Source organism: Triticum dicoccoides, chromosome 3B (assembly GCF_002162155.2).
Source record: "Triticum dicoccoides isolate Atlit2015 ecotype Zavitan chromosome 3B, WEW_v2.0, whole genome shotgun sequence".
NCBI lineage: Eukaryota > Viridiplantae > Streptophyta > Magnoliopsida > Poales > Poaceae > Triticum > Triticum dicoccoides.
In genome coordinates this window covers 417,069,054-417,079,643 of record NC_041385.1, presented here as the reverse complement: position 1 = coordinate 417,079,643, position 10,590 = coordinate 417,069,054, and positions in this window count along the sequence as shown.

Sequence of the window (10,590 nt, the reverse complement as noted above, 5' to 3'; positions counted from 1 at the left end):
CGGTGGTGTTGCCTCTGGATGAACAGGACCCCGTGGTGTGGAGGGCTGGATGAACAGTAGATGGTGGAGGGGTGGCCGTGGAGGGGTGATTGAACAGGACCCCGTGGTGTGGAGGGCTGGATGAACAGTAGACGGTGGAGGGGTGCCCGTGGAGGGGTGGTTGAACAGTAGCTGGTGGAGTAGCGCTGTCACACCCAATATGCGACCCTATCCAAAAGGAACTCGAAGGTCCCACCAAGGATAGACCCGCATATTGAAATGCTTTTGCAAGGTGGATATCATTACATCAACATTACATAATGGATGAGGATACATACAAAAGGCATACAATACCACACGAATACAACATCACAATACATCATCCATAAGATTAACATCCGACTACGGATGAAACACAAACAAAAGCTCAAACGACATCCACCCTGCTAGCCCAGGCTGCCGACCTGGAACCTATCCCCTGATCGAAGAAGAAGCAGAAGAAGAACTCCAAAACAAGTAACATCGCTCTCGCGTCAAGATCATCGCAAAACCTGTACCTGCAACTGTTGTTGTAGTAATCTGTGAGCCACGAGGACTCAGCAATTCCATTACCATGGGTATCAAGACTAGCAAAGCTTAATGGGAAAGGAAGGGGTAAAGTGGTGAGGTTGCAGCAGCGACTAAGCATATATGGTGGCTAACATACGCAAATAAGAGCGAGAAGAGAGCAAACAGAATGGTTGTGAAGCTAGAATGATCAAGAGGTAATCCTGAACTCCTACTTACGTCAAACATAACCCAAAACCGTGTTCACTTCCCGGACTCCGCTGAAAAGAGACCATCACGGCTACACACGCGGTTGATGCGTTTTAATTCGAATCTGGTGTCAAGTTATCTACAACCGGACATTAACAAATTCCCATCTGCCACATAACCGCGGGCACGGCTCTCGAAAGTTTATACCCTGCAGGGGTGTCCCAACTTAGCCCATGATAAGCTCTCGCGATCAATGAAGGATATTCCTTCTCCCAAGAAGACCCGATCAGTCTCGGAATCCCGGTTTACAAGACATTTCGACAATGGTAAAACAAGACCAGCAAAGCCGCCCGGATGTGCCGACAAATCCCGATAGGAGCTGCACATATCTCGTTCTCAGGGCACACCGGATGAGCCAGACGTCGGGTTGGCATAGACCCTGGTTGCCCAGGGGGCGCCGGACATCGCTCGGTTCAGACCAGCACTTAGAGAAGCACTGGCCCGGGGGGCTAAAATAAAGATGACCCTCGGGTTGGCCGACCCAAAGGAAAGGTATAGGTGGTTGAGGGAGTTCTGGACTAGGGGGTGTCCGGATAGCCGAACTATCATCATCGGCCGGACTCCAAGACTATGAAGATACAATATTGAAGACTTCGTCCCGTGTCCGGATGGGACTTTCCTTGGCGTGGAAGGCAAGCTTGGCGATACGGATATGTGGATCTCCTACCTTTGTAACCGACTCTGTGTAACCCTAGCCCTCTCCGGTGTCTATATAAACCGGATGGCCTTAGTCCATAGGACGAACAACAATCATACCATAGGCTAGCTTCTAGGGTTTAGCCTCCTTGATCTCGTGGTAGATCTACTCTTGTAACCCACATCATCAATATTAATCAAGCAGGACATAGGGTTTTACCTCCATCAAGAGGGCCCGAACCTGGGTAAAAACATCGTGTCCCTCGTCTCCTGTTACCATCCGCCTAGACGCATAGTTCGGGACCCCCTACCCGAGATCCGCCGGTTTTGACACCGACATTGGTGCTTTCATTGAGAGTTCCTCTGTGTCGTCACCGATAGGCTCGATGGCTTCTTCAATCATCATCAACGACGCAGTCCAGGGTGAGACCTTCCTCCCCGGATAGATCTTCATATTCGGCGGCTTCGCACTGCGGGCCAATTCGCTTGGCCATCTAGAGCAGATCGAAAGCTACGCCCCTGGCTGTCAGGTCAGATTTGGAAGTTTGGACTTCACGGCCGACATCCGCGGGGACTTGATCCTCAACGGATTTGAGCCACAGCCGAGCGTGCCGTACTGTCACGATGGGCATGATTTAGCTCTGCAGCCGGACAGTACCCTAGAGGCCGCACTCGAACCCGCTCCGATCTTCGACTCGGAGCCGGCTGCGCAGACCAAGGATGGATGGCTAGACACCACCTCGGGGGCTGCAACCTCTACGGCGATAGAGCCGAATACCGATCTTGTCCCCCATGAAGCTCGTGACTCCGAGGTGCCGGACTCCTTGCCGGACTCCGGACCTCCCGCACCCCCTCCAGTCGAATCCGATTGGGCGCCGATCATGGAGTTCACCGCGGCGGACATCTTTCAACACTCACCTTTTGGCGACATCTTGAGTTCGCTAAAGTACCTCTTGTTATCAGGAGAGGCCTGGCCGGACTGCGGCCAGGACGGTTGGGATGCGGACGACGAAGAAATACAGAACCCACCCACCACCCACTTGGTAGCCATTGTCGACGATCTAACCGACATGCTAGATTACGACTCTGAGGACATCGACGGTATGGACGACGATGCCGGAGACGACCAAGAACCAGCACCTAACGGGCGCAGGAAAGCCACCCCATCCCACAACGTATGCATGGTGGACACACCAAAAGGAAGCGACAATGAGGAAAAACGGGACGTGGCGAAGGACAACTCCCCCAACAGACAAACAAAGCGGCGACGCAAGCGCCGCCCGAAGACCGGCATCGACAAAAACAGTACCAATATGGACCCGGCCCTAGAGCAGGGCGAAGCAGTGGACGACGCACACGTCAACAAGCAGCCAGCCGGACATGAACCGGACAAGCAACCCATCCCCGGCGAAGATGATCTCACATCACCAGATCATACGAATCTCCATAACAGGCTCGTCGCCACTGCAAGAAGTTTGAAGAAGCAAAAGTGGAAGCTCAAAACAACGGAAGACACACTCAGAATAAAATGGAGCAAAGTACTCAACACCGCAGATAAATATGGCACTAGTCACCAGACAAAGAGCTACCTGAAGCGCAAGTTGTTGCCCGAATTTGACGAGGAGGCCTTCAAGCCCCCGCAGTCAAAAACGAAAGGGGCCGCCCGGCCGGATAGACGACCAGATGAGGCCAAGAGCAACACAGGGTGCCACACACAAGCCAACACATGATCAGCATAAAGATCTTCAGAAAAAGGATAACCTGGCCAGGTCTATCTATGGGCCAAAAAAGAAGACTCTAGGAAGTAACACAACCAGCCGAACATTTGAAGACAACAGCACACCCAAATACAGGGGCGCCGCACATCCACCATGTTTTACCGACGAGGTACTGGATCATGGATTTCCAGCGGGATTTAAACCCATAAACATAGAGGCATACGACGGAACCGCAGACCCCGGAGTCTGGATTGAGGATTATATCCTACACATACACATGGCAAGAGGAGACGATCTCCATGCCATAAAATACCTTCCCCTCAAGCTCAAAGGGCCGGCCCGGCATTGGCTTAAAAGCCTCCCAAAAAATACGATTGGGAGTTGGGAAGAGCTTGAGGATGCATTTTGAGCAAATTTTCAGGGGACTTATGTCCGGCCTCCGGATGCAGATGATTTAAGTCACATAACTCAACAGCCCGGAGAATCAACACGCAAATTCTGGAACAGGTTCCTCACTAAAAAGAACCAAATAGTCGACTGTCCGGACGCTGAAGCCTTGGCAGCCTTCAAACACAACGTCCGAGACGAATGGCTCGCCAGACACCTCGGCCAGGAAAAACCAAGAACAATGGCCGCACTAACAAGTCTCATGACCCACTTTTGCGCGGGGGAAGACAACTGGTTGGCTAGATGCAGCACCAGCGACCCGAGTACATCCGAAATCAGGGATGGAAATGGGAAATCATGACGCAAAAAAGATCAGCGCCGGAACAAGGAGAATGGCCCAAATAGTACGGCGGTTAACGTCGGATTCAAAAGCTCTCGGCCGAACAACAAAACACTGCCCTTAAAGGATAACAGTGACGAGTTATCCAACCTCAACAAGATTCTGGATAGACTGTGTCAAATACACGGTACCTCCGGGAAGCCTGCAAACCATACCCACAGAGATTGTTGGGTCTTCAAGCAGTCCGGCCGACTTAACGCCGAACACAAAGGGCTCTACACACCAAGTGACAGTGACGAAACCCAAAAGCAGCGCTCCGGAAACCAAAAGACTTTCCCATTAGAAGTCAAAACAGTGAACTCACTTCACGTGATAACACGCAGCGCGGCCCCTGCTATACCAGGACACCGTCCGCAGACTGGGGATAGAACCCACCAAAATTTGTTATAGCAGCACTTCCTTCAAACGAGTGACGCCAGGCCTTTTTAGCCAATTTTACAGGCTCTGTACCACTAGGGGTCGTGTTCGGTTCATCCAACAACCTCCGTCGCAAAAAGCTCACCCTCCATCGCCCCATTTAGCAGTAGCCCTTAAGCACTACTGGGGTTGGCAGCCTTCGCGCGCTTTCATGCAATACCGCATTACGCGTCTCTTACGCTTAAAAATGCCCGGTCCACGTGGCATATTCTTAAAACTCCAGGTGTCTCTCGACCATAGAGAATGTGCGGCTGCCTAGACAGCCACACATTATTCCGACCTTGCAGGTCAAAGCCCCTAAAAACAGGTCATTTAGACCTCAGACATGGTTAGACGACTCCGGCAAGGGGCTTCCCAGCCGCATACCCCTTTTTTTAGGGGGCCACGCGCATAAATGATGAAAGCCAATAAAGCTCAACTTTCTTCATCTTCCAAATTATACTTCATTTTGATACACTTTTTGCACGATATTTCTTAGAAACTAAGTCCTTCTCTTTTACAGATGAAGCACGTGCTACACCCGTCCAGGATACAGCACAACGGAGACACAGGCGCAGACGTGCAGTAGGGACCCGTTGCAAGGATTATTTTCAGATTAAGACCCTGCGTAAACCTTTCTCACTGTCTCTTGTTGATACACATCCCTCGGTTTCCTACCAGAGCCGAGGAGGAGGCTGGCGTTTTGGCATCGGCCGCGTCAGAAGTTCCCGCCTGTACCTGGACACTAGGGGCTTAGGGCTTTATTCTGCCCGATATCATAAAGACCGAACACCTCAGGGAGTGTTCGGCGTCTCGAGTTAGGCCTTATATGCATCAGCTCCGAATCATGTCTTTGGTCAAATGTTGGGTTTGCCCGGCTCCTGTGTTTTGCTGCCTTACGTTCCGTATCATCGGCTAACGCGGCACCAGGAGAACTACTGTGATTGTGCCCCGGTTCGGCCGGGAGAGCACCTCAGTAGAGAAAGCCGAAAACTGACTGTCATGATATAGCGAGAGACTGGTCAACCACTCGATCGACCATTGGAATGTTTAGAATTCCTCCGCTTTGGCGAAGGACCACTTCCCTGTCAGGCACATACACGCCCCAAGTTCAGAGAAGCGCGGTGCCATCAGGGGCTATATAGTAGCCCCACATTCGAGCTCCTATGGCTAAGTGAAAGTGATAAAGCATTATAGTCCGGTTGCCTAGTTTGCTATGCTATCACCTCCTTAAAAGGACCAAGACGTTGGATTAAGTGTGAAAAAGCGTTTTTCTTTTTGCAAACACCCCCGCACCATGTGCGTGGGGGCTGAAGCCAAAGACTGCCATCTTTCAGATTATATATACATATACGGCCGCACAGGAGATAGTTCAATACTTGAACACACAAGTATAAAAAGTCATTGCATTATAAACATGATCTTAGAAATCATACATGTCATTCAAACATAACATCTTTCGAGCACTGCGACTCTATTATACGAGCGCCCTGCAGGACTTCCTCAAAGTAATGCTCAGTGGGGAATCGGCTTTTGTCCGAACCCCGGGATGCAACAGCGGTGGCATCCATCTCCGCCCAGTATGTTTTACCACGGGCGAGAGCCATCCGCACACCTTCTATGCATGCCGACCGCTCCATCGCCTTAATATGCGGCACTGCCCCAAGGAATTGCTGCAACAAGCCAAAATAACTCTTCGGCTTGGGGCTTTTCGGCCACAGATGAGTTACCACATCCGTCATGGCCAGTCCGAACAATCTATTCAGCTCAGCCCACTCAACCAGCCGATCACTCAACGGAAGTGGACGCTCCGGACTATGGAATTGAGACCAGAAAAGATCTTCCATTTCATGATCCTCCTAGCTTTGAAAGTGCACGACTGCGTCAGCCGCACTCGCCGCCAAGTCCAGATAAGGATCCTCCGCACCGTACAATCGGCCCAGCTGAGCATACTTCGGATCCGTGAACTTCCTACGCAGCATAAAGGGCTTTCCAGCCACAATGTCTCCGACCTGACGCAGTTCCTCCTTCATAGCCTGCATCGCACTACGGGCATCCTTGGCTTCGGCATTGGCCTTCTTCAGGTCCTCTTGCTCCGCTCGGCGTTCTCCTTCAAGAACCTCCAGGCGGTCGGTAGCAACTTTTAATTTCATGGCCATTCCGGCCATCTCCTCCCTGCTTCGGTAGTGAGCAGCCTTCTCGGCTTCTAGCTCTTCTGCTGCCTTCAAGGCAGCCGCCTCGCTTTTTCTGGCTTGCTCCTTGGCTCGAGCAAGTTCTGCTCGAAGGTCTTCCACAGCAGCAGCATCATCTGCATCAAGCATACAACTTGTAAGGAATGGGCATTAGCTCCCTTACTAAGCGACCGCGGCGCAATCACATACCTTGTGACTCATCAAGTCGTTTATTGACAAGCGAGATGTCTGCATCTGTAGCGTCGAGTTGCTTCTTCAGCTCGGCGAATCCATCCGTCCGGCTGGCCACCGAATGTTCCGCCACTTGCATAGGAAAGGCGACAGTTAATAACTGAGATTATGATCGTAGGCACGCTGCCGTTTTCGACAGCATACCAAGTCTCAGGGGCTACTATACAGGGCACACTTCATGTGCAAAACTGTCAACAGGTATGTCATTTTTTGCATACCTCAAATCCCGTCAGTAAACTTCCGACGTCCTCATACAACCCGCTTTCAGCGGACGAGATCCTCTCAATCACATTACCCACTAATGTGCGGTGATCTTCTGAGATGGACGCCCTATTAAGCAAATCCTGCAGCTCCACCGGCCGTACTCCAATGGGTGCCGAACTCTCCGGCCCCGCCGGACTCGGGGAGACCCTCCGCGACGACACCTCAGGGTCGTCCGCCCCGTGCGATGGGGCGGCAGATGGAGGCATTTCGCTCTCCATCATCTCCAGACGAAGGTCTCCCGAAGATGAGCTGTGCTGAGATGGGATGAGATCCGAACTACAAGAGGGCTGATTCCTCTGAGGAGACAGTATGGCCAGGGCGCTTTCTGGCGCAGGACCTTCTGGTACACATTTCTTTCCCCGCTTTGAGGCCTTGGCCTCCGGGTCTTCGGAAGCGTTCCGCTTCTCCCCCTGGAAGGAGGGACTCTCGATTCCTCCCTTACTAAACGCCCCCTTGGCAGAGGTGACAGTTTCCCCGTGCCCCCCTTCGCCCTCATTTGGAGGTGCAACCTCCAACATTTTGATTAACACAGGATCCTGCGTGGTCTCAGGGAGGGGGGCCGGACACCGTATCAGTTTTGCTTGCGCTATCCACTCCTGTCCAGGGATAGCTGGTTAAAAGGCAAGCTCACGATAAATAAATGGATGGTGTGTCCGGACACAGGGCTACTTACTTGAGTATCCGGGCGATTGCAGCTTAGGCCCGCGTCCTCGGTCAATTTCGGATGCGTCTCTTGCGATCCGAAGAACAGTTTATACATCTCCATGGGAGTCAAACCCATGAAGTGTTGAAGAGCTCGCGGCCCCTCCAGATTAAATTCCCACAGGCGGAGGGGGCGACGTTTGCAGGGCAGTAGGCGCCGGATCAACATGACCTGCACCACTGCGACCAGATTGATCTCTCTTTCTTGGAGGACTCAAATCCGGTCCTGCAACAGGGGGACGTCTTTGGACGACCCCCAGTCACGCCCCTTGTTGACCCATGACGTCAGCTGCTGTGGAGGGCCCGAGCGAAAGACGAGCGGCGGCTTCTGCCTGCTGCCCCGGGGAGCGGTGATATAAAACCACTCCTGTTGCCACAAGCCGAGCTCCTCTTGGAAAGAGCCCTTGGGCCATGGAGCTTCGGCCCTCTTGCTTATAACTGCCCCGCCGCACTCTGCCTGACGCCCCTCAATCATCTTTGGCTCCACGTTGAAGGTTTTGAGCCATAAGCCGAAGTGAGGGGTAGTGCGGAGGAAGGCTTCACAAACGACAATGAATGATGAGATATGGAGGATGGACTCCGGAGCCAGGTCGTGGAATTCCAGCCCATAGTAAAACATGAGCCCCCTCATGAAGGGATACGTCGGGAAGTGTAAACCCCGACGGAAGTGAGACATGAACACGACAATCTCGCCAGGCTCGAGAGTTGGGATAACTTGCCCTCGGGCAGGCAGCCTATGCGAAATCTCGTAGGTTAAATACCTGACATCTCTCAGCTTTAGCACGTCCTCCTCCGTGACGGAGGAGGGCATCCACCGGCCTCGTAGATCAGGACCAGACATTGTCGAGGATCGAAGGTACCTGAATTCGGAGCCCTGGGTGTTGGAACTCAGGGAGAGGGGCGGATTCGATAGAAGATTGAATAAAAAGAACGGGCCTTGGTCTCATTATAAAGAGGAAGAATACGAAGAGCCGTCCCCATGACTGTTTGGAACCCGCGTTCGATGGAGGGGGCGTGAAAACGGGCACGGTTGGGTTACCCACGTCCGTATGGATGGGAATCCCAGAATAAGGGGAACACGATCTCTGCTTCGACAGGACGTGGCAAGGAAACCGCTTCGCTAAACGCGCTGAAGTGGTACAATAAAAACGTTTCAAATAAAGGCTTGGTTGTGGTGTGACGTCATGCCATGGAATACGTCAGCAGATTGAACTTGTGTGAATATTATTCTCTCTACGGTGGTATGTGGAAATTATTTTGCAGAGCCGGACACTATCCTGGTGTTCACAATCTTCTATAAATTATTCGGAGGAGGAACCCGCCTTGCAATGCCGAAGACAATATGCGCGCCGGACTCGTCGTCATTGAAGCCTGGTTCAGGGGCTACTGAAAGAGTTCCGGACTAGGGGGTGTCCGGATAGCCGAACTATCATCATCGGCCGGACTCCAAGACTATGAAGATACAAGATTGAAGACTTTGTCCCGTGTCCGGATGGGACTTTCCTTGGCGTGGAAGGCAAGCTTGGCGATACGGATATGTGGATCTCCTACCTTTGTAACCGACTCTGTGTAACCCTAGCCCTCTCCGGTGTCTATATAAACCGGATGGCCTTAGTCCATAGGATGAACAACAACCATACCATAGGCTAGATTCTAGGGTTTAGCCTCCTTGATCTCGTGGTAGATCTACTCTTGTAACCCACATCATCAATATTAATCAAGGAGGACGTAGGGTTTTACCTCCATCAAGAGGGCCCGAACCTGTGTAAAAACATCGTGTCCCTCGTCTCTTGTTACCATCCACCTAGACGCACAGTTCGGGACCCCCTACCCAAGATCCGCCGGTTTTGACACCGACAGTGGTGGTGAGGCAAATGGTAAAACCAAGGTTGGGCCTTGCTGGAGGAGTTTTATTCAAAGCTAACTGTCAAGGGGGTCCCATAAATCACCCGACCGCGTAAGGAACGCAAAATCCGGGAACATAACACCGGTATGACAGAAACTAGGGCGGCAAGAGTGGAACAAAACACCAGGCATAAGGCCGAGCCTTGCATCCTTTACCAAGTATATGGATGCATTAATTAAATAAGAGATATTGTGATATCCCAACCATAATCCTGTCCACCATGGAGCAATCTTCAACTTCACCTGCAACTAACAATGCTATAAGAGGGGCTGAGCAAAAGCGGTAACATAGCCAAGCAACGGTTTGCTAGGAAGGGTGAAAAAGGTTAGAGGCTGACATGGCAATTTGGGAGGCTTGAAGAACAAATGATAGGAAGCGCAGCAAAGCGATAGAACGAAGCAACTAGCATAGCAATGATAGTAGTGAGATCCAAGGTGATGGTCATCTTGCCTGAAATCCCGCTAGGAAGAAGAACAATCCCATGAGGAAGATGAAGCCACGAAGACGAACCAAGCATAGACGAACGAATCCTCACGATCGCAACAAAACGGGAACTATCGAGAAGAAGCACACAACATGGTAAACACACCACACAGAGACAAGACATGATGCACAACCAAGCATGATGCATGACAAAGCTAGATGAGGCTACTCATGGCAAGAGATGATGCAAACAAGAACAACACATCAAAGCAAGTTTAAATGAGGCTGGAATCAACATATAACAATTCCGGTAAGTCCTCATATGCAAGTTTCAAAGTTGGTCCAGATCTGAATAAACCTTATGTTCAAGTTGTTAAACAACAAGTTAAGATGCACCAAGATGATCTACACGAAATTCTAGTCAAGTTACATCTAAAGTTCATTAGATTCGGAGCTACGACCTAGAAGATATGAACAAAACAAGTTAAACATGGCATTGATGCAAAATGCATACAAACATCAAGCAAACACCTCAAAACA